This window comes from Mytilus californianus, unplaced genomic scaffold (genome assembly GCF_021869535.1).
Source record: "Mytilus californianus isolate M0D057914Y unplaced genomic scaffold, xbMytCali1.0.p SCAF_20, whole genome shotgun sequence".
In the NCBI taxonomy this organism is placed as follows: Eukaryota; Metazoa; Mollusca; class Bivalvia; order Mytilida; family Mytilidae; genus Mytilus; species Mytilus californianus.
This window is the reverse complement of record NW_026262669.1, coordinates 10279843-10307288: the sequence shown is the minus strand read 5'-3', so window position 1 is coordinate 10307288 and position 27446 is coordinate 10279843. Positions and strand designations below refer to the sequence as shown.

The 27446-nt window shown below is 31.2% G+C and overlaps 1 protein-coding gene across 1 annotated transcript in view; it reads left to right on the top strand.

The window, feature by feature from the left end:
• The window catches only part of LOC127731748 (multiple epidermal growth factor-like domains protein 10), a 455295-nt gene that overhangs the window by 296450 nt on the left and 131399 nt on the right, over nucleotides 1-27446 (top strand). The gene's annotated exons all lie outside the window — the stretch shown is intronic.

The window sequence follows — 27446 nt, the reverse complement described above, 5'->3', positions numbered from 1 at the left end:
GCCTTCAACAAAAGTTATTACTATAAGGTACAAATATGTACAAAACTAACATAAAACATTATTATGGGTACATGTACATAAAAATGAAAACACAAGTGCAGTTAAACAAAACATAACTTGAAATATATTGAAATGCACCATTGGTCACTTTGAGGGTCCTAAATTGGTTACAGTTTGATGCGTTTTGTTCCATCTTGTTCAGTCATCATGATGATCTGAAATAAAAGAAATGTTAAGCCATAAATGTATACACAAGTATTTCTCAGAAAGACATTTTCAAGAATTTGAATAAGATCAATTCCAATTTTATGTAAAACATAACTACAATACACATATATTTCAAGTTCGATCTTTTTTTTTGCAGGACTCATATTGGAGAAGATTGAAACCCTTCTTACATGTCTTGCATACACCTTTTACTTCATATTTTTTGTGAGCTATCTGTGATTTTTATACGCCCCTTTACAGAACGTATTATGGTATACCATTGTTTGATCGTATGTCCGTCCATCGTCCACACTTCAGAAAATAACTCCAAGACGCGTTCTCCAATTTGCATTACACTTTGGTGTATTGTTTATATATATATATATTGACATACGTTCCCTTTTAATTGAAAAACAAATTTTGATTTTGGAGCATTGGGAATTTCTTCATAAAAAGGGCTGATTTTTAAGTTTTAGGACAATAACTAAAAACACTTTGAGCAGTTTTCATGAAACTTTGTTGACTATATCTATTAAAATAATTTGTTTTTTTAAACATTTTTGATATGACACTGCGAATTTTATTCTTTGAAAAATCGTTGAAAAATGTCTATGTTCATACTTTAGACGGTTATAGAATTCCATTCGTTAAAAAAATCAAGGACACAACTAGTTGAACATGAGGTACTCTTATTATTTCCAAATTATTCATGTTATATGTTTTTTGTGCATTGATTTTTGTTTTTTTTTGTTTTTTTTTTTTTGGTTGAACAGGGGGGATCTGTTTGAGCAGTACTCACAGTATCATTAGTTGAACATAAAAGGTAGTCTTGTCACATGTTCGGACTTCTTGGGTTTTATTCCTAAGGTACAGGGTAAATTATGTTTGCCCCATAGCACCCACTTTTCATTTCATAGAAGACTTTAACAGCTCATAAAAAGTCATTGCCAAAATTTCAGCAGATTATAGAGTTTTTCTTTTACAATTTGAGACCCTAATAATGCCAGTGCAAAATATAAGGTAAAATCCTAGTGAGCCTTTTTCCGCCCTTTTTGAAAAATCAAATATCTCGAAAAGGAGTTCCATTACCTATCAGTAGTTTTAACTTATGTTGTTCCTTAACTAATGCACTTCTGATTTAAAGTATCAATTTTAAATTCCAGATTTTTTTAATTTCACCTGAGTACATCCTTAAAGCATAAAGATGAGCAAAAATGGCGACGGGCGTATTATGTGCTCATGGAGCTCTGAAGGGATTGATTGATTGACAATGATGAGGCCAGTGTCAGCACTATTGGTCATGAAGGGACATAACTCATTCAATGAACCTTGAGCATCATTCATTTTCATAGCATTTTAATATTTCCTATTTCAATATGTTTTTATGAAATTTTTCACATATTTCTTTTAACATGTTTAAAGTAGGATTAAAATGGGTGGAAAAGGAAAAAAGTGTACGATAAGATTGCCATCCTTTAAGACCTCCCCACCGAAATGGATGGAGAATCTAAGTATCAATCAATGTACAATGCTGTTTTCTAAGAAGCCATAGGTACATGTAGCATTACACAATTGTGGACAACAATATAATTTACTCTCATAATTTTAAACAATTGTGCTTTTTAACAAATTTAGCTTACGGTACATGTTTGTGTCATACTGTGTAAAAATGTATGACTATCAGACGAGTATGTTCATGCATAGCCTAGACATTGCTAGATTTGATTTCCGATAGTTAAACGAGAGCTATATTTCAATAATGTTGATCAATGGCAACACAAAGGGACATGAAAATGACACATGATTCCCTAAAATTTGGTCAACATTAGAATATGAACATGATAAGTAAGATTGTACATGTACATTTTGTACACTTTCTGGAACCTGAAACTTGACATTTATCCTTTAAGTGATCAAATAAAAATCAGATGCTTTTCAACTCATTCTTTATATAAAATTTAATGAAAAAGTTTGCGGGAAAAGAAACGTTTGTAACCATTGCAATAGATGTTGGTCATTTGTCTGGTATGGATATGAAAATACAGACTGTCAAACAGAAACTACCCATAAAAAACATACATATAACAATCTCGATGTTCATAAAACACATTTTGCAGGCGGTAATGCATTTTGTTTTAGCTATCTTAACATATTTGCATTGCACACCATATTTCAGTTCTGTTTTATGGTTGTGAGGACTGTAAGATTTCCCACTTTATCATCGAAAACAAATGAACGTATGACTATTAATCCCTGTGTAATAAATGCTATACCTTTATTTATAATTCTGTACAGAATGTTTCAAAGTTTCTAGAATTTCATTATCACCTGTAGACATGCTACAATCTCCCTCTACAATCTCCTTGTGAGAAAATACTTTTCCCAACCGAACACAATGTTTAATCATATAAGGATGTTTAAATATGTATCAAAATGTGCAACATAAAAACATCACAACACTTAAACGCATCATGTTTAGTACTGATGAGTAATATCAAAAAGTTGAAAACAAACTACTACTTCCAGACAATTTATTGCATAAGTTAATTTATATATCAACAGATACCAGAGATGTTATTTACTTCTCCTGATGTACTCAACGTCAGTTTTTAGAATATGTATTATTTTCTGTTAGTGTAGACTGTTTTTGTTAAGAATTTAAGACCCGTAGTTCACTATATAGGCAGTCAAATCTACTGAAACATGAAAATCAAATATCTAACCATAATAACTTAAGATGAGTGTTAAAAGTGACATCTCCCTACAAAACAAAGTACAATTAATGCAAAAAGACTTTTTTCCGTAAATTCTTGTTAAACACGATTTTCAAGTTGTGTCAAGACAAGTTATAAGTAAGGAGGTTTTCTCTAGCATGGCTTCTAACGGTTACTGACATAACTACAAGAATTTGATGATGACATGTTAATTCAGATATTTATTTTGTTTTACATTTCTTAATTGTATTAAAAACTGACAGTTCTGAATCCATAGATATATTTGTTTTGTTTTTTTTTAAACTTGTTTTTTTTAAACTAACAATTCTGAAGAAAGTTTACACTGACATTGATTCCTGATAAATTCCCTATTCATTGATGATGAATCATCTTTAATATACACACAACTGATAATGAATCTTCATAAGTGTACATACAACTGTATGAATCCTCATAAAATCACACCTCACTACTGATGAATTCCCCATATATTCACACACCACTCAGGGTAAAGCCTAATGAAATTCACAATACTCTTATGGTAACGTCCAATAAATTCACACACAACTGAAATTGAAATTAACATTCACTCTTCACTGATGACAAATTCTCGTTAATTCACACTTCATTTATAATAAATACTCTTACATGGACACTTCCTGGTGATGCATCCCCGGCAACTCAACATCATTTATGACAAATCTTCATAAATTAACACACTTGTGGTCATGCTGATGCGGGGGGAAGGGGGAGGGGTGATTGGGGACTGATGATGAACCACAATAAACAAGCACCACTGATGTATCATGTTAAATTCACACGCATCCTGATATATTAATTAACTTTAGATTACCTATCATCATGCATTCAAACTGCACTAAAGATGAATTATAATAAATTTCCACTTTCCTTCCTTCAACCTGTCTAGTTCAGCATAGTTTGTCTCTCCGTGACATGTTTCGCTCGATTTATATCATATATATAACTTAAAAGATCTTAAAAACAATTCACATCCTCAACTCTAAACTGTATATATTATCAACAATATGCATCTTCATTCTTTCACACTTTACTGATAATGAATCAACATACATTCGCACTTCACTGATGGTGAATCCTAATAAATTTACACTTCATTGATTGCGAACCTCATTAGTTTACACATCACTGATTATAATTCCTCATTAATTCACAATACGGATGGTGAATCCTTTAAATTCGCACTTCCCCGATAGTGAATCCTCACTTATATACACATCAAACAGACGAATCTTTGTTACTTCCAACAAAAAAACTGTATCATTTCAGAACTGATAACGAATCATCATAGATTCCCACACCGACAATGATGAACCCCATATGAATCCAAACATCCCTGAAGATAAACCCTGTTAAAATCACACATCACTACAAACATTTCTGATTTAACAGTATGTGCATGATACACCGTTTCATTGCAACTGAAAATGTGTACCTTCAGATCATGTCCCGCCCCTAATAAAGTAAGTCAGTAAATATCCCAAAAATGGTACAGATCTCCTTCCTTCAACCTGTCTAGTTCAGCATAGTTTGTCTCTCCGTGACATGTCTCGCTCGATTTATATCATATATATAACTTAAAAGATCTTGAAAACAATTCACATCCTCAACTCTAAACTGTATATATTATCAATTGCCATGACAATTTTGTTTCAGTACGCAAATGATTTCTTTCGCTTGAAGTCATGCCAGTCGACTGGTTAGTATTCTACATTATCCGATATAAACACATAGTAGAACGCATACCAGTCGACTGGCATAGATTTCCAGCATAAAAAAAAACATCTATGATACGAGCCCCTGTGATCCGTTGTGGGAGGTAGATGGAAATTTCAGACCTTGTGACAAAGGGCATCTTTCGTTAAGAGCACTGACACCAATGTGTTCATTATAAACCAGTTTTACATAATTATTAGACAGATTAATACACATTATAACTTTGTACTGTATTGTTACGAATATGGCCCAATAAGGAAACATGTTAAAACGCTGATTTTTCCTCAGACATGTTTAATGCCTACTGTTTGTTTAACTCTTGACAGATTTCTTTTTTTTTTAAATTGATTTAAAAGACATTAACATGTAGTCTAAATTAAAATCTTTTCCTGTTCCTTAACCTCATTGAAGTACATTGGTGGGATAGTGCAAAACTGTCATATTAATACATAAGGATATACATTTGTTTGTGTATATTTAGTAAATGATGTTCTTATTTTTATTCTCTGCCATGATAGCAGGTTCTTCTAAACCTTTGGACCAAAAACACTTTTTATCTTCAACACTTGGACTATAAAAAAATCCGAGTGTGACTACAGCAGATTGTTGCCATATGTCACTATGTCCCTGATTCACCATAAAAAAGTTACTGTTGTTGTGAAAATGTCACAAAGAGAACTGTCGGAGATAGCTGTCTCACTGGCATTCATATCATATCTCCTTATTTCATAAGATAGATAACTGGGCAACATAAAATGTGACTAATACTTGGTTTTAGTTTGAATTTGATAGCTGTTTGTGTATTTGATCAATCGAATTTAGAACCAAAAACAAAGACAGTACTATAATAAACTCTCAAGAACACACCAAATTGATATGGTGTTTGACATTTTATTTGTTGGACATATGTTTAAAGAAAAACACTTTTTGTCATTTTTTTTTTTTATTTCTTAAATTCTAGATATAAACTGTTCCATTTTCCAATACCCTTTAACATTTTTGAAATTTTAAATTTTAACACCAAATATATATATCAACCCTGCTTCAAACTTTGGTAATTTAATAATTATCGTAGATATGATATTTGATCGTTCCTACTTTTTTTTTAGCTTTCAACAAAAGTTATAACTATAAGGTACACATATGTACAAAACTAACATAACCAATTATCATGGGTACATGTACATGAAAATTAGGACACCACTGCAGTTATACAAAACATAACGTCAAAGATTTTGAAATGCACCATTGGTCATTTTGAGGGTCCCAAATTAGTTACAGTTTGATGCGTTTTTTGTAAAAGAAATGTTAAGCTATAAATGTATACACACATATTTTGCTGAAAGACCTTTTTCAAGAATTTTGAATAAGATCAATTTGAATTTTATGTAAAACATAACTACAATACACAGATATTTCAAGTTCGATCTTTTTGTTGCAAGACTCATATTGGAGAAGATTGAAACCCTTCTTGCATGTCCTGCATACACATTCTCATCCATATTTTTTGTGTGTTATCAGTGATTTTTAAACGCCCCTTTACAGAACGTAATATAGTATACCATTGTCCGACCGTATGTCCGTCCGTCGTTCACACTTCAGACAATAAATCAAAGACGCGTTCTCCAATTTGCATGACACTTTGGGGAGTTGCTTATATATGCGTATTGATATACGTTCCCTTTTAATTGAAAAAACATATTCTGATTTTACTGAGTATTGGGAATTTATTCATAAAAAAGGGTGATTTTCCAGTTTTTGGACAATACCTAAAAAACGCTTTGAGCAGTTGTCATGAAACTTTGTTGACTATATCTATTGAAGTAATTTGGGTTTTTATTATAAATTTTTGATATGACATTGCGAAGTTATGGAACTTTATTCTTTAAAACATTGTTAAAAACTGTCCATATTCATACTTTAGACGGTTATAGAATTTCATTCGTTAAAAAATCGAGGCCACAAACTTAGTTCATCTTGAGGTAGCCTTAATAGTTCCAAATTATTCATGTTTTATGTTTTGTGTGCATGTTTGTTTTTGTTTTTGTTTTTTTTTTTTTTGGTTAAAAAGGGGAATCTGTTTGAGCAGTACTCACAGTATCATAAGTTGAACATGAAATGTAGTCAAATGAAATTAAGGAAGTTTTGTCAGATGTTCGGACTACTTGGGTTTTATTCTTAAGGTACAGGGTAAATTATTTTTGCCCTATATCACCCACTTTTCATTTCATAGAAGACTTTTATAGCTCATAAAAGGTCATTACCAAAATTTCCAAATCAGCCTTTTTCCGCCCTTTTTTAAAAATCAAATATCTCGAAAAGGAGTTCCATAACCTATTAATATTTTAGCTTAGTTTGTTCCTTAACCAATGCAGTTCTGATTTAAAGTATCAATTTTAAATTCCAGATTTTTTCACCTGAGTATATCCTTAAAGCATAAAGATGAGCTAAAAGGGCGACGGGCGTATCATGCGCTCATGGCGCAGTTTTTTTTTATTCTATTTTGATTTGCATTATGCAGGGAATTTAGACTTGGATCATTCCACATACTTTTTCTTACACGGTGTAGACTCCGTCTTAATAAAAATAAAATATACATGTAAATCCACCTTTAGGAGATTCTAAACTATTGTTTTCATATTCAGTAGATTTACTTCAACTTCAAATTGATATCTTTCTCTGATAGCTTCCTCTTAGTCAGTGTCATCTGATGTATCATCAACCAGTTTAAAAAAAAATAATAATAAAATGATATTAGTTTTTCTTGGAATTTGAATTTGGAACATTGCATTTACAATTAAATATCAACATTTTCTCAGCGTCAGAACACATGGAAAATATATACCATGACCTATCATCTTACTACATGTTCATTCACTATTAAAATCACGATCTCGTGGAACATGGCAGAAACATTATAGATTTACAATTTTAATGTACGTATGCATTCATTTTAAATACATGTATATATTGTGTGATCCAGATCTTCTAAACTGTCCTTACTTAAAACTTGTCTTTATGCGATATTTTGGTCTTGTAGTGACAATTACCGCAAGCCTGATTGAAGAGCTCTGAAGGGATTGATTGCTTGATAATGATTAAGGCCCGTGTCAGCACTATTGGTCATGAAGGGACATAACTCATTAAATGAACCTTGAGCATCATTTGTTTTCATAGCATTTTAATCTTTCCTGTTTCAATATTTTTATATGATTTTTTTTTCACATATTTCTTTTAATATGTTTAAAGTCGGATTAACATGGATTAAAAGGAAAATGGTGTATGATAAGATTGCCATCCTTTAAGACCTCCCCTCAGAAATAGATGGAGAATCTAAATATAAATGCATGTACAATGTGTGTGCTTTCTAGGGTACATGTAGCATTACACAATTGTGGACAAAAATAGAATTTACCCACAAAATTTTAAACAATTCTCTTGTGCTTTTTAACAAATTTAGCTTACAGTACATGTTTGTGTCATACTGTGTGAAAATGTTTGACTATCAAACCAGTATGTTCATGCATAGCCTAGATATTGCTAGATTGGATTTCCGATAGTTAAAATAGTGCTTTATGTCTTTAATGTTTATCAATGGCAACACAAAGGGACATCAAAATGACACAGGATTCCCTAAAATTTGGTCAACATTAGAATGTGAACATATATTGTACATGTACATTTTGAACCTTTTCTGGAACCTAAAAACTTGGACATTTATCTATCAAATGATAAAAAAAAATCAGATGCTTTTCAACTCACTCTTTATATAAAATCAAATGGAAAAGTTTGTGGGAATAGAACAGGTTTGTAACCATTGCAATACATGTTGGTCTTTTGTCTGGTATGGATATGAAAATACAGGCTGTCAAACAGAAACTACCCATAACAAACATACATAAAACAATATTGATGTTCATAAAATACATTTTGCATGCGGCAATGAATTTTTTTTTTTAGCTATCTAAACATATTTGCTTTGCACACTATCTTTCAGGATCATATTTGAAAACTGAACCTGGTCAGTGAGGCCAAAATGCAAATGTATGATTCCTTTCTGGATCAATTTTTTTCAGTAATAATTTCAATTTTTAGAATTTCTTGTTTGCAGGAACGAAACTCTCTTTACAGCCTATAATAAATTAGAAGTATATGTACCTGTTTTAACTGTTCTAACTGATTCAAAGTGATTCTCCTTCCTTTTTCCAAATGCCTAGCATTAGGGCATTTACATCTTTCTTTGGCGTCTATAGTCGATAATAGACCCAAGTACTGTTTTATGGTTGTGTGGACTGTAAGATGTCTCACTTTATCATCAAAAACAAATGAACGTATGACTATTAATCCCTGTGCAATAAATGCTATACCTTTATTTATAATTCTGTCAAAGTTTCTAGGATTTCATCATCACCTGTAGACATGTTACCATCTCCTTGTTAGGAAATACGACAGCACACAATGTATAATCATATAAGGATGTTTAAATATGTATCAAAATGTGCAACATAATTACATTGTTGCCATGGTGATATCAAAACATCACAACATTTAAAAGCATCGTTTTAAGCACTGTTAAGTAATACAACCAAGTTGAAAACAAACTACTACTTCCAGACAATTTAATGCATAAGATAATTTACATATGAACAGATACCAGAGATATTATTATCATTTCCTGATGTACTATCGTCAGTTTTTAGAATATGTATTATTTTCTGTTATTGAAAACTGTTTTTGTTAAGAAAATAAGACCCGTAATTCACTATATAGGCATTCAAATCTACTGAAAAATTAAAATCAAATATCTAACCATAATAACCCATGATGAGTGTTAAAAATGACATTTTCCTACAAAACAGAGTGTAATTAATGCAAACAGTTTTTTTTTCCCGTAAATTCTAGTTGAACAAGATTTTCAGGTTGCGCCTGGTTTTCTCCTGCATGGCTTCTAACGGTTTCTGACATAACTATAATTTTGTAAGCAATGTAGTTGCTAATAAAAATGTGATGATTATATGTTAATTCAGATATATTTTTTTTATACATTTCTTAATTCTATCAAAAACTGACAGTTCTGAATCCACATATATGTTTGGTTCTTTTTTACACTTATTTTTTTTTTTTAAACTAACAGTTCTGAAGGAAGTTTACACTGACATTAACTCCTGATCAATTCCCAATTCAATGATGATGTATCCTCATAAATATAAACACAACTGATAATGAATCTTCATAAATGTACAATATTCACATCCTTAACTCTAAACTGTATATATTATCAATTGCCATGACAATTCTGTTTCAGTACGCAAATTATTAATTTTTTCGCTTGAAGTCATGCCCTTGCTCTTCATCTCATTAATTATATCAAAATTTCTAAGATCCCTCTCCCCTTTACATGATCGAGCCCCTGTGGTCCATTGGGGGAGGGAGAGAGAAATGATAAACCCTTGACCAAGGGCTACTTTAGTTAAGAGTACTGACACCAATGTGTTCATTAATAAACCATTTGTACCTAATTATAAGACAGATTGATATACTTCGTGGACCATATAACTTTATACTGTATTGTTATTAATTATGACCAATAAACATACATGTCAAAACACAGATTTTCCCCAAGAAAATAATGCTTAATGCATCCTTTTTTTTTAACTCTTGACAGACTTGTTAATTTGTTTATAAATGATTTTAAAAACATTCACATGTAGTCTTAATTGATAAAATTTCCTGTGACTTTACCTCATTCAAGTGCATGGGTAGGATAGTGCATCTCAAGCCTATGCAGAAGGCAAAAATTAAAATTGCCATATTAATACATTAGTATACACATCCTTTCTTCTTTTTTTATACAATTTTGTCATATATGATGTAGTTAATGACGACAAATTGAAAAAAATACTCTCCTTGACAACACCACTCTATGCCGTAAGGGTCTTTGACTTTGTCGAAAGCCGAACAATGACATATAGTTGTTAACGTCTCTGATGGCGGATAGTATTCTCATTGTTATCATACCACATCTTCTTATTTTTATTATCTGCCATGATAGCAGGTTCTTCTAAATCTTTGGAACCAGAAACACTTTTTATCTTCAACACTTGGACCATATACAACTCAGAGTGTGACTACAGCAGAGTGTTGCCATATGTCACAATGACCCTGATTCACTCTAAAATCTAAAAAGTTACTGATGTAAAAATGGCACAAAGAATACTGTGGTAGATAGCTGTATCACTGGCAAACATATCACAACTCCTAATTTCATAAGATGGATAACTGGGCAACATAAAATATGACAAATACTTGGTTTAAGTCTGAATATTATAACTATTTGTTTATTTGTTCAATAAAATTTAGTACTATACAAAATTACCAAGGACACACCAAATTGACATATAGCGTCTCATTTTTTTTTTTTTTTTGGCTGGACATATTTTTAAGGAAAAACCTTAAACTGTTGTTTCTCTTTTTTTTCTTTTGTTAGTTTTTGAATATATATCAATGTATATTGTTCCATTTTCAAATACATTTTGAAAATTTTGAACTTTTAACACCAAATATACATCATTTTATGAATTATAAAATATAAATCTTGCTTCAAACTTTGGCATTTTAATTGCTCCAAAAATCTAGTGTTGAAGGAAACAAATGATTACCGGTAAATATGATATTTGATCTTCCTACTTTTGAAAATATTTACACAAGTCAAGTTATACAAATCATAATTTGAAAGATAATGAAATCTTATTGGTCATTTTGATAGTCCTAAATTTGTTACAGTTTTATTCGGGTTTTTTTCATCGTGTTGAGTCATCTGAAATAAAACAAAATTAAGCTATAAATGTATACAAAAGTATTTTGCTGAAAGACCTTTTCAATAATTTTGAATAAGATCATATTTTGTTTGTTTGTAAAACATGACTACAATACACATGTATTTGAAATTCGATCCTTTTTTTGCAGGACTCATGTTAGGGATAGTAAGGAAATAATAATAAATAGTTATAAAAAAAGATTGTCAGCATTAGGTTAGAGAGATTATTTTTCCATGAAAAAATCACTTTAGCTTGTTGAATTCGGACAAAACATGAAAAGTACAGCAATTTTGAAATGATAAAATTAAAGGCATTTTGGGATTATTTTGTCGACTCGACAGATGTCCAATTGTAGAATATTTTACAAGTATACTATTCTTCAATCATAGGTCATATTTAGAATATTTTTACTGTTTTTGCACATGGCTAGATAGATACCCAAGTTTCTGAAGATCTCGGATGAAACATTTATAATGAATTAAATCTGAAGTCTCAACAGTTAAACTTTTCCCTTTTTTTCGCAAAAATCTACAATTTAAGGCGTGCAAAATTTACATTTTTTGACATAAAGCCATCTTTTACATGATTTCCTTTGCATCAAATTATATAAAACCGGTATCATTTAAAATATTTTTGTTAAATGTAAAACATTCAAAGTCTCAATTGAAATATGTTTATCAAAAATATTTTTTTTAATTTTTTTCACTTAAAATTGTATACAAATTGTTCTCATTTTATAGGGAAATCTATGAAATATTACTTTTTTTCCAAATTTTTGAGTTGATCTAATATGATCTGTCATATCATATTATTTCGAATATCTTCTGAATACAAAACGAAAATATAACTGTAAAAAAAAGTTTATTTTTTTTTTCTTTACTACCATGGCAACCAATTTAATGTAAAAATAAAAAGTAATAATTGAAAATTCATATTTTTCCTGGACAGCAATATTTATTCATTAGTATTCTACAAGTTTTAAGATACGTATGACACGTTGACTCGATTGTATTGGGTGCTTCAAAGTCAGAAAGAAAGAAAACCAGGCTTCAAAGGTGTCTATCAATGGTAGTGAATACAATTGTCTTTTAATAAGCCAATAAAAACTTATTAAATAAGACAGAAATACCAGTGAAAAAACGCCACAATTGAATTTTGATACCAATAAATAAAGAAGTTATGGCATAATCAGTCGACATCTATGAATGTTGATAACATCTATGAAAATCTGAAATGCTCCTTCGGTCTCTTGTAAGTGGGAATAATACAACATCTCCTTATTATATAGATCACAGCTTAAATATTAACTCGAGGCATTGAAATAAATAATATGCTTCAACAACAATTTCAACAGATTTCTTTTGATAAGAAAACAGATTGTCTTCCTTCTATTTAAGCAACGGTTTCCTTTTTTCCTTAGATACTAGTTCATTGTCGTCATTACAAGCCGACAGCAAATTGTTTTTATGATTTAGAATCCCCCAATAATGAATGCAATACCTTTTTTTAATAATTCTGTACAGAATTTGTCACATTTTGTAGGAATTCACTAACACCTGTACACATGCTATAATTTCCTCCTTGTGAAAAAATACGTTTCCCAACAGCACAAAATATTTAATCATATAAAGGATGTTTAAGTATGTATCCAAATGTGCAACATACGTTCATTTTTACACTGTGTACTTCAAAACATGACAACCTTTAACAGTCTTCAAATTGAAGAGCATCATGTTTAGTATGCCTAAATACAATTGAAAACAAGCTACCATTTTCAGACGATTTAATGCATACGATAATTTACATATGCACAGATACCTCAGATGTTATGATCATTTCATGATGTACTCATCGTCATCTTTTAGAATATGTATTATGTTTTGATTGTAGTATGTTTTTGATGAGAAAATAATATCAGAAATTAACCAAAAATTAATTTTCCAACCATAATAACTCAATATGACTATTAAGTATGACATTATCCTCAAACAAAGTGTAAACAATGCAATCAGACATTTTTCAAAAAATGTTTGTTTAATAAGATTTTCAAATTCTGACTGGTTTTTCCTGGCATGACCTCTATAAGTTTATGACATAAACATAATGTTGTAAGCATTTTGTTTGCTTGTGTAGATGACAACCGATATGAATAACAATTATATAAAGTTTTGTCTTATTTCTACGTATCTCATCGTACTTAATCAGATACCTATTTAGCTTTAACATAATTTTGTAAGCATCTGAATTTACTTGCTATTAATAATTTGATGATGAAATGTTTTGTTAACATTTTAATGCAAAAAATATTAATACAACACATCTTATGTCAATTATATGTTAATAATATCAAAGACATTTTAGAATTATAGAAAGTTGGATCACATGTTTTCATGTCGTCTTTCTGAATCCATTGATATCATTTTAATTTACATTCCTGTTTTTTTTTTTGTTAAACTGACAGTTGTGAATAAAGTTTACGCTGACACTGACTCCTGATAAATTCCCAATTCACTGATGAAGAATCCTCATAAATATACACACAACTAGTAATGAATCTTCATAAATGTACTCACCACTGTATGAATCCTAATAAAATCAAACATCACTACTGATGAATGCCACACACATTCACTCACCACTCAGGGTAAAGTCAAATTGAAAATGACAATACTCCTATGGTAAAGTCAATTTAATTCACACACAACTGAAATTGAAATGAACATTCACACTTCACTGATGAAAAATCCTCGTAAATTCACATCTCTTATGATAAATCCTCATATATAACACATCATTGGTCATGCCGATGGTGAACCTCAATAAACTTACACCACTGGTGTATCATGTTAAATTCACACGCAATTGATGATGCGTGCTTATAAATTAATGCATGTTTGATTATCAATCCTCATAAATTCAAACTCAACTGGTGATGAACTATAATAAATTCTACTTCACTGATCATTAATCTCAATAATGCATACACAATTGCTGAGGCATCCTGACCCATCCATACATCTATACACCATCTGGGTGACACACCAACAATGATGATTCCTCGTTAATTCACGCACAACTGATTGTGGAGCTTATTTGATTTCACAGACCACCGAAGGTGAATCCCGATCAAATTCAAGGAACTTCATCACTAATTATCAACCCTGCTCAATCCATTAGCCATTGATAAATCCTGATAAACTCACGCACTACTAACTACTAATCGTCATGAATTCATAAGTTTTACTTTTTTATGATAAACTCACATAACGCATATAATGGATCCTCGTCTATTCACAAGTCGATAATGGTGAATCTCGATAAAATACACATCACTGATAATGAATCCGCATACATTCACACTTCACCGAAATGAATCTTCATTCTTTCACACTTCACTAATGATGAATCAAGATAAATTCTCACTTCTATGATGATGAATTTACACTTACCTGATGGTTAATCCTCACCAATTCCCCGACTACTGACGAGGATCAGAATAAATTCACACTTCACTGATGATGACTCCTCACCAATTCACAGACAACTGACCAGGATCCGTGTAAAATCACACTTCACTGATGATTAATCCTCACCACTTGACTGACTACTGAAAAGGATCCGGATCAATTCACACTTCACTGATGATGAACCCTTACCAATTCACAGACTACTGACGAGGATCCGTATACATTCACACTTCGCTGATGATGAATCCTCACCACTTGACTGACTACTGAAAAGGATCCGGATCAATTCACACAACACTGATTAGAAATGCAAATACGATATCATTTCTGTGATTTTGAATCATGATAACTTCAAACACCGCTAAAGATGAATTTTGATAAATTCATACTTCACTGAGGATGAATCCTAATAAATTCGCACTTCATTGATGTCGAACTTCATTTGTATCCACACCAGTGATTATAATTTCTAATGAATTCAAACTACGGATGGTGAACCCTTTAATATTCACACACCACAGATGGTAAATCCGTACTTCTTTCAACATTACAGATTAAGAATCCTCATTACTTCACACAGCATTAATAATTAAACTGTATCAATTCAGAACCGATTACGAATCAAAATCACACTGACAACGATTAACCCCTGTCAATCCATACATCCCTGAAGATAAACCCTGTTTAAATAACACATTACTGATTGCAAACATTTCTGAATTAACAGTATGTTCTTGCTTGCCATGACAAGACCATTTCAATGCAACTAAAAATGTGTACCTGCAGACCATGTCCCTTCCACTAATAAAGTAAATCAATAAATATCTCTAAAAGGGTGGATATATCCCTCCTCTAACCATTCATAGTCTTATTGGCCTTGATAAAAACTTTCTAGTTCACCATATTTTTGTCCCTCAGTGACATAACTTGCTCCATTTATATCATGTATTGTTAAACTTAAAAGATCTTGCAAACTATTCACATCCTCAACTCTCAACTGTATATATTCTTAATTGCATTGACAATTCTATTTCATTACGCAATTGGTTTCTTTTGCTTGGAGTCATGCCCTTGCCCTTCATCTCGTTAATTATATCAGAATTTGTTTAGATCCCCACCTCTTAATCTGATATATTTTGAACTGACATATGTCATGACCATAGATCGTGTCCATGCACAGGGGCTTTTGTCATAGATGTTTCTGGGGCGGAAATATATGCCAGTCGACTGGTACACGTTCTACATTGTCTGTAAACACCATGTAGGACCCATACCAGTCGACTGGTATATGTATCTACCTTAAAAACATCTATGATACGAGCCCCTATGGTCCATTGTGGAAGGGAGATTGAAATTGCACACCATTTTATTAAGGGCAACTTAAGATAAGAGCATGGGCATCAATGTGTTCATTTATAAACCATTTTTTACCTAATCATTAGACAGATTGATACACATCGCGGAACAATATAACTTTGTACTGTGTTGTTATGATTAAGGCCAAATAAGGACAAATGTTGAAACATAGATTTCCCCCAAGACATGTATAATGACTACTTTTTGTTTAATTTTTGACAGTTTTTTTTTTTTGGCAGATTGTTCCTATATGTCACAATGAACCTTATTCACTATACAAAGTTACTGTTGTGAAAATGGCAAAAAGACAACTGTAGTAGAAAGCTGTTTCACTGGCAATCATATCACATCTCCTTATTTCATAAGATGGATAACTGGGAAACATTAAATGTGACAAATACTTGGTTTCAGTCTGAATATTAAAACTATTTGATTATTTGATCAATAGAATTTAGAACAAACAACAAAAATAACTATATAAATTTACCAAGGACACACTAAATTGATATATAGTTTGTATTTTTTTTTGCTGAACATATTTCTACAGAAAAACGTTTTGATTAGATTTTACATGTACGTTAAAGTTATTATTCCAGTTATACAAAACATAACTTGAAAGATATTGAAATGCACCATTGGTCACTTTGTGGGTCCTAAACTGGATACAGTTTGGTGCGTTTTAGTCATCTGAAATAAAAGAAAGTTTAATCTATAAATGTATACACACGTATTTTGCTGAACGACCTTTTCAAGAATTTTGAATAAGATCAATTTGAATTTAATGTAAAACATGACTACAATACACATATATTTCAAGTTCGATCTTTTTTTATCAGGACTCATATTGAAGAATATGGAAACCCTTCTTGCATGTCTAACATACACATTCTCATTCATATGTTTTTTGTGTGATTTTTATACGCCCCTTTGCATAACGTATTATGATATACCATTGTCCGACCGTATGTCCGTCCGTCTCTACACTTTAGACAATAATTCAAAGACACGTTCTCCAATTTGCATGACACTTTGGTGAATTGTCTCGTCCTTTTTATAAAAAAGTTCATCGGAGGATACCAAGACCTTGATTGATAAATTGACACATAATACACGATGGTCTTGATGTATAGATTATAGGTACTGACGTTGTTGATCATCTTAATTACGTGTTATAGTGTCTTTTTATTTGTCTTTGTAAATTATTAACGTTTACTGTTTGGTCCATTTTTGGTAATATCCTTTAGTCGTGGATTGGTATTTGTACATCCCGCCATTGTGTTGTTGTGCTGTTGTCTCTTTTTGTAATCTTGTGATTCAATATTGCGTATGTGCCTTGTCTATATGCCATTTTGTATTTCTTTGTTGGCATATTTGTTTGTTTCTATAGTGATTGAGATTATAACACAATTTTGACTGCTGTACCCCTATTTTTGACATTTTTACCTATTATGTCTGTTTGTTTTGTTCACACATATTTGTCAATATCATGGAATTTTATGCAACTGTCATACAAGAGAGAGGTTTCGCTAGCTATAAATCAGGTTTTATTCACCATTGTCTACACAAGAAAATGCCTGTACCAAATCAGGAATATGACAGTTGTTTTCCGTTCGTTTGATGTGTTTGAGCTTTTGATTTTGCCAATTATTAAGAGACTTTCCGTTTTGAATTGTCCTTAGAGTTCGGTATTTTTGTTGTTTTACTTTTTATACATGTTTATTGACATCTGTTCCTTTTTAATTAAAAACCAAATTCTGATTTTACTTTTTAGAGTATTTGGGAATTTATTCATGAAAGGGTAGGATTTTCCAGTTTTCGAACAACAATTAAAACACGCCTTGAGCAGTTTCCATGAAACTTTGGTGACTATATCAATTGAGATAATTTGTTTTTTTTATACATTTTTGATACGACATTGCGAAGTTATGGAACTTTTTTTTTGAAAAATCGTTGAAAACTGTACATTTTTATACTTTAGACGGTTATAGAATTGCATTCGTTTAAAAAACTTAGATGAACTTGAGGTAGACTAAATAGTTCCAAATTATTCATGTTTTTTTTTTTTTGTTGAAAAGAGGAGAGTTTTTTTTTTAGCAGTACTCATAATATTATCAGTTGAACATAAAATGTAGTCAAGTGCAATTAAGGAAGTTTTGTCAAATGATCGGAATACTTGGGATTTATTCCGAAGGTACAGGATAAATTATTTTTGCCTCATATCACCCACTTTTCTTTCCATAGAAGACTCTAATAGCTTATAAAAGGTCATTACACAAATTTCAGCAGATTATAGATTTCTTTTTTTACAATTAGAGACCCAAATAATGCCAGTGCAAAATATAAGGTAAAAGTCCTAGTCAGCTTTATCCTGCCCTTTTTTAAAAATCAAATATCTCGAAAAGGAGTTCCATAACCTATCAATATTTTAAACTTATTTTAACCCTTAACTAATGCACTTCTGGTTTAAAATATCAATTTTGAATTCCAGATGTTTTAGCTCGCCTTGCCCTAAAGGGCCAAGTGAGCTTTTCTCATCTCTTGGTGTCCGTCGTCCGTCGTCGTCGTCCGTCGTCGTCGTCGTTAACATTTTACATTTTGAACTTCTCCTAGAGAACCACTGAATGTAATGCAACCAAACTTTGCATGAATGTTCCCTATAAGGTGTTGACCAAGTGTCGTTACTTTTTAACCGATACATCATCCAAAATGGCCGCCAACGGGGGACTTCGTTTAACATAGGACCCTATGGATAATGCTTACAAATGTCTTCTTTTAGAGAACCTCTAAATGGAATGAAACTAAACATGGCATGAATGTTCCTTATGAAGTGCTGACAAAGTTTTGTTATTTTGAAGCCGATCCATTATCCAAGATGGCCGCCAGCGGGGGGACTTTGTTTAACATAGGACCCTATGGACAATACATACAAATGTCTTCTTTTAGAGAACCGCTGAATGGAATGAAACCAAACATGACATGAATGTTCCTTATGAGGTGCTGACCAAGTGTCGTTACTTTATAACCGATCCATCATCCAAGATGACCGCCAAAAAGGGACTTAATTTAACATAGGACCCCATGGGAAAGACGTACAAATGTCTTCTTTTAGAGAACCACTGAATGGAATGAAAAAAAAAATGGCATGAATGTTCCTTTTCAGGTGCTGACCAAGTGTTGTAACTTTGTAGCTGATCCATCATGCGAGATGGCCGCCAGCGGGGTACTTTGTTTAACATAGGACCCTATGGACAATACATACAAATGTCTTCTTTTAAAGAACCACAAAAAGAAATGAATCCAAACATGGCATGAATGTTCGTTATGAGGTGCTGATCAAGTGTTGTTACTATGTAGCAAATACATCATCCAAGACGGATGCCAGAGAGGATCTTAGTTTAACATAGGACCCTATGGGAAATACATACAAATCAAGGCAACAGTAGTATACCGCTGTTCGAAATTCATAAATAAAAAAAAACAAATCCGGGTAACAAACTAAAACTGAGGGAAACACATCAAATATAAGAGGAGACCTACGATACAACAGAAACACAACATTAAAATGTAACACACACAGAAACGAACTATAATATAACAATGGCCATTTTCCTGACTTGGTACAGGACATTTTAAGAAAAAAATGGTGGATTGAACCTGGTTTTGTGGCTAGCCAAACCTCCCGCTTTATGGCAATGTTAAATATAACATTAAAATGACAACATTACATGACAGGACTACAATACAAATAAATGGGAGAACATATAGGACAGAGAAACATACGAATATATATAATAGATATACATGATAACACCGAAATGATGACTAATTATAGAATAAAAACGGATACATAAAACAACATAAACCAGCACATAAAAATTCACAGCCGAGTTAGCCAAAGAGATCAACGAAAAAAAAAGGGTGACGTCACATTTGAATTTCTGAAATTTCCCCAAATAGGATAGAATTAGGATAGAATTCAAGATTTGGTTTATAATACTCATATAACATTTATCAATAACAATGAAAATTACAACACTGCTTTATATAAAATGTGGTAGTAATACGATAATTAATAGTATTATCTAGCTATGTCGGTGTTTCTTCTTAATCAAACTGTAAAATAAATATATCGTATAAATTTAGTTGATCCTAACTAAAATCTAATTTATGAACTGGGTGATTAATTATCTTTACCATAACACACGAATACAACAGAAAAAAAATAAGATATACAACTACAAACGATAAGACATTTGACAAAATCCGATGAGAATAACAAATATAACATCAAAACTAAATACATGAATTTTGGATAGAAAGGTACCGTGAAACGTCTTATAGCAATGCGAATTCACAAATGTCTTCTTTTAAAAAACCTCTAAATGGAATGAAATAAAACATGGCATGAATGTTCCTTATGAGGTGCTGACCAAGTGTTGTAACATTGTAGGCAATCCATCATCCAAGATGGCCACCAGCGGGGACTTAGTTTAACATAGGACCCTATGGGAAATACATAAAAACGTTTTCTTTTAGAGAACCACTGAATGGAATGAAACCAAACATGACAAGAATGTTCCTAATGAGGTGCTGGCCAAGTGTTTTTACTTTGTAGCTAATCAATCAACCAAGATGGCTGCCAACAGGGGACTTAATTTAATAAAGGACCCTATGGGAAATATATACAAATGTCCTCCTCTAGAAAACCGCTTAATGGATTGAAACCAAACATGCTATGAATATTTCTATTGAGGAGATGACCAAGTGTTGTTTTTTGTAGCTGATTTGTCATTCAAGATGGCTGCCAGCAGGGGGATTAAGTTTAACATAGGATCCTATGTGAAATACATACAAATGTTTTCTTCTAGAGAACTACTTAATAGAATGAAACCAAACATGGCATGAATGTTTCTAATGAGGTGCCGGCCAAGTGTTGTTACTTTGTAGCTGAACCATCATCCAAGATGGCTGCCAGCAGGGGACTTAGTTTAACCTAAGACCCTATGGAAAATACATACAAAGGCTTCTCCTAGATGAGCACTGAATGGAATGAAACCAAACATTGCAGAAATGTTCCTTACGAGGTGCAGATGAAGACCTTAATACATGTATCTTTACAGATTGAGATCTACTGTAAACTGCATAAATATCAAGAAAAGAAGATCTACACATAAGTCAACATGAGCAAAATTGACTTCTTGTTGGAGTTATTGTTATTTTCAAGTCATTTTCTATAATTTCAATCAATGTATTGGTAATTTCTGTAAACGTTACAAAAGTCTTCTGCTTTTGATTAAATTACAAGGGCAATACTAAACAAAGTTGGCCTCAATCATTATAATGGTATCTGTAATGATTTTGATCTATTGTTACATGATTTCCAAAACCAAACTAGAATCAGGTGAGCGACACAGGCTCTTGAGAACCTCTAGTTTAATTTCACCTGAGTAGATCCTTAAAGCATAAAGATGAGCAAAAAGGGCGATAGGCGTATCAGGCGCTCATGGTGCAGTTCTTCTTTTTTTGGTTTTGACTTGCATTATGCAGGGATGGTAGATCATTCAACATACTTTTTCTTACATGGTGTAGACTCCGTCTTAATAAAAACGTGCTATACATGTGAATGCACATTTAGGAGATTCTAAATAAATTTTTCATATGCAGTAAAATAATTTGAACTTCAAATAGATATCTGTTTTTGATTGCCTCCTCTTAGTCAGTGTCATCTGATGTATCATCAACCAGTTTAACAAAAAATAAAATGTTATAAGTTTTTCTTGGAATTTGAATTTGGAACATTGCATTTAAAATTAAATATCAAAATTTTCTTAGCGTCAGAACACATGGAAAATATATACCATAACCTATCAACTTACTACATGTTCATTCACTATTAAACTCAAGATCTCGTGGAACATGGCAGAAACATTATATATTTACAATTTTAAAGTACGTAGGCATTTTTAATAGATGTATCTATTGTATAATCCAGATCTTCTAAACTGTCTTTCATAATATCTTGTCGTTAAGAGATATTTTGGTCTTGCAGCGACACGTTCCTCAAGACTGAATGCAGAGCTATGAATGAGTTGATTGATTGATAGTGATTAAGACCCGCGTCAGCACTATTGGTCACGAAAAGACATAACTAATTCAATGAACCATAAACATCATTCATTTTCATAGCATTTTAAGCTTTCTGTGTCAATGTTTTTATATGAAATGTTTTTTTTTTTCCTTTTGGATATTATCATTTTCTTTTAAAGTAGGATTAAAATGGATGAAAAAGAAAAAGGTATGATAAGTTTGCCATCCTTAAAGACCTCCCCTCAGAAATGGATGACGAATCTTAATTTCAATAAATGTACAATGTGTGTGCTTTCTAAGAAGCATTACACAATTGCAGAAAGAAATTAAATTGACCCTCATCATTTTAAACAATTCTCTTGTGCTTTCTTATAAGTTTAGCTTACTGTACATGTTTGTGTAATGCACTGTTTACGTGTTTCAATATCACATTAGTATCTTCATGTATAGCCTAGACATTGGCAGATTTGATTTTCGATAGTAATAATGGTGGTATATTTCTTTATTGTTTATTAATGGCAACACAAAGGGACATGCAAATGGCACATGTTTCCCTAAAATTTGGTCAGAATTAGAATATGAGCATGATGAGTTATATTGTACATGTACATGTTATACCTTTTCTTGAACCAGAAAGCGTTGACATTTATCCATCAGGTTATCAAATAAAAATCAGATGCTTTTCATTTCATTTTTTTTATTTTTAAATTTAATAGAAAAGTTTGAGCGAAAAGAAATATTTGTAACCATTACAACAAGTTTTGGTCTTTTGTCTGGTATGGATATGAATATGCAGGTTGTCCAACAGAAACTACCCACAACAAACATACATAAAACAATCTTCATGTTCATAAAACACATTTCAAGGCGGCAATGTACATTATGTTTTGCTATCTAAACATAATTGCATTGAACACTAACTTTCATGATCATATTTGAAAACTTAATCTGGTCAGTGAGGCCAAAATGCAAATGTATGATTCTTATCTAGATCCGATTATACTCCTCTTTATTCTGAAATACCACACACTCATGCTGTTAATCGAATATGTGTTAGATTATCAAAAAGTGGGGTCTCATTGTACTTGTCTTGTTGCACTGAATAACATTTTTTGTTTTCTGACAACAAAAATATTTTTTAAAACTTTGATTTTACCTGGTAATAAGAAGCTGACGAGTTGTGTTAAAGTTTGAGGTCAGATAAGATCAGTTCTACAAGTTATACATTTCACGATTAAATTGTATTTACTAGGATAGTGTTGATTTCGCCATCTAGCGAATCAAATCCATCAACAAACATGTCATTAATGTAGAATATACAAGATATGGAACAGAATCAGATACTACATGTTTTATTTGGTTTACTGACAATCTTTTTGATTGTTAACATCTGATTGAATTTGTTAATAAGAAGTTGACAAGAACAAGTTGTGTTTATATTTTAAGTCAGATACTATTATTTAAACAGGTCCTCTGTTAAACTATTTCTGAAATAAAACCAAACACTTGTTATATTATATTTGTATTAGGATTTTGTCTCCTCGAAAGAAATCAAGGTCTACAAATATTTTATGGATTTGCCTATGCAAGTCTCATTTTACTTGTCTCATCAAACTTTATCAGATAATAAACATCATAAAGGACCAACTTTGTTTTCTAACAAAAAATATTGTATTGAAATATGATTGAATACGAGTTCGATAAGCTGAAAAATAATACAAAAATGTGAAAAATAATAAGTAACTGGAAAACGAGAAATCTTACAATGATAGGTAAAATAGCAATTGTAAAATATCTTCTCAAACCAAACCTTCAAGAGCTTTAAACTGTAAAGTATATTCTATATGGGAAGGTAAACAAGAAAAAGTAAAACGGAGCAAATATAAGACTGATGAAAAAACAAATCCTATGGGGAATCAAACTGATAAAGTTTCAAGAAAAAGGTTTAGTTTTTACATAATGGATAAAAGAGGGTATTATTCATATGAATGATATTATTTACCAGAACGGTAGCATTTGTCAAGATATGATATCAAAAAAAGTATTCTCAAAATCCAATCTAATGTTTCAAATTTCAAAACTAAAATATGCTATACCATATAAATTGTTAAAGGTACTTAATTAAAGGCAACAGTAGTATACCGCTGTTCGAAAACTCATCAATTGATAGAGATAAAAGCAAATCTGGGTTACAAACTAAAACTGAGGGAAACGCATCAAATATAAGAGGAGAACAACGACACAACAAAAACACAACATTAAAATGTAACACACACAGAAACGAACTATAATATAACAATGGCCATTTTCCTGACTTGGTACAGGACATTTTAAGAAAAAAATGGTGGGTTGAACCTGGTTTTGTGGCATGCCAAACCTCCCGTTTTTATGGCAACGTCAAACACAACACCAAAACGACAACATCACATGACAGGACCACAATACAAATAAGTGGGAGAACATATAGGACAAAGAAACACACGAATAATAGCTAACAAAGGGTACTAGGCTTAAAATTCAATCCGTCAGACGTGCGTCTCGTCCACACAAGACCAACCAGTGACGCTGGTAATCAGGTAATCCAATAAAATTAAAATAATTTGATAAGAGCGTGCTGTGTTAACTTCTTAGTCAGATAATATATATATAAATATTGGAATGTCATACATTTCTTACAAAAATGTTTCAAATGACAGTTCTGATTGAAAAATTTACAGTTCACAACATGGGTCTGAATCAAATGATACATGTTATAAATTGTTTTTTACTTGTTTATGTTGGATAATCATTTGACTTGTCTGAACAAGCTATATCAGATAATAAACATGATCAAGGACCAAGTGTCTTTTATGACAAAACATTATTTTATTAAGATATGGTTAAACTTGCTGATAAGAATTTGGTGAGAACATTATGTGTTAACTCCTTAGTCATATAATATAAATTCGACAGTCAGATCTTAAGTTAATCATCTTTTAATAATAGCAAATACTTGTTATATTATTATTATATTATTAATATTTTACACATTTCTTACTACAAATATGTTTCAAATGACAGTTCTGATGGAATTTCTGACATCTCACCACACGGATCTGAATCAAATGATACATGTTGTATTTTGTTTTCTAAGAAGTTGATGAGATCAAGTTATGTTTATATTCTAAGTTAGATATTAATTTTTAAACAGAACTGATGTCAAACAATTTTTGAAAACAACAAATGTTTGTTAAATTGTATTTATATATGGATTGGTCTCAAATGATACATAAATGATACATATATTGTAAACATTAGTTTGAAAAAGAAACAATATTTCTGATTGTGACATTTCTAATATCTCACAACAAAACAGGTTGATGGAAGTGTTGACATCTTACTCAAAACAGGCTGATAGAAGTGTTGACATCTTACATCAAAACAGGCTTTTTATTTGTTGTTGATGTAGAATATAAATACAAGTGCGACCGGTAATTTTCTTCACTTGTTTTATTGATTCCTATGATCTTGATACTGAATCAACACGAAATCATTGTGTTAATCAGACATGTTTAATAAACAACATTTACTTCTTAGTATATATAAAGTCTCACTTTACTTGTCTTATTAAATTTTATCAGATATAAACATAATCAAAGACCAAATTTGTTTTCTGACAAACAAAATAATTTTATTAAAATCTGATTTAACTAATTAATAAGAAGTGGATAAGAACATGTTGTGTTAACTCCTTAGTCAGATAATAGTAATTCCACAGATCTAAAGTAAATCATCTTTAAATAATAACAAATACGTGTAAGCAATAAAACATATGATCTTATTTTGCTCGTGTTATCGAAAGTAATTGATTGATTTTAATATTTTATGCATTTCTTACAATAAATGGATCTGAATCAAATGAGGCATGTTGAATTTTGTTTGCTGATATTTGCTCTGATTTTGGAAAACATCTGATTGCATTTGTTGATAAGAAGTTGATGAGAAACAGTTGTGTTTACATTCTTAGTTTTATACTTTTAGTTAAACAGATTAAATGTAAATATTGCTTTCAAATCAACCAATTTACTGACATTATTATTTTGTAAACATCTGATTTAATTTGTTTAGAAGAAGTTGACGAGAACAAGTTCTGTTAACATTCTAAGTAAGATACTGTTAATAAAACAGATCCACTGTTAAACATTTTTTGAAAAAAAAACAAAATACTTAATCAAGGTGTACAAATATTCCATAGATTTGTCTTTGCAAATTTATTTTACTTGTACTATCAAATGTTATCAGATAATAACCATAATAAAGAACCAAGTTTGTTTTCTTAAAGTTTGTTTTTAATAAAATCTTTTGAACTTGTCTGAATTAGAAATTGATAAAAGCATGTTGTGCTAACTCCTTAGTCAAATGATAATAATTTTACAGATGATAATGTAAATCAACCAAAGGAAATCATTGATATTAGTATTTTATACATTTCTTACAAAAAAATGTTTCAAATGACAGTTCTGATGGAAGTTTTGAAAGTTCAAAACATGGGTCTGAATCATATGATACATGTTATAAATTGTTTTTTTATTTTTTTATTTTGGATAATCATTTGAATTGTCTGATCAAACTGTATCAGATAGTAAACATGATAAAGGACCAGATCTGTTTTCTGACAAAAAAAAATTATTAAGATATGATTTAACTTGCTAATAAGAACTTGGACATTTTGTGCTAACTCCTTAGTCATATAATATAAATTCTACAAACAGATCTAATGTAAATCATCTTTTAATAATAGCACATACTTGTAAGAATTCTATTAAATGGATCTTATTTTACTCGTTGAACGGAATCCATCGATATTAACAATTTACACATTTCTTAAAAACAAAATGTTTCAAATGCCAGTTCTGATGGAAGTTCTAACATCTCACAATATGGATCTGAATCAAATGATACATGTTGTATTTTTATAAGAGGTCGAGGAGATCAAGTAGTGTTTTCTAAGTTTGATAGTATTATTTAAACAGATCTGATGACAAATAATTTTTAGAATCAAC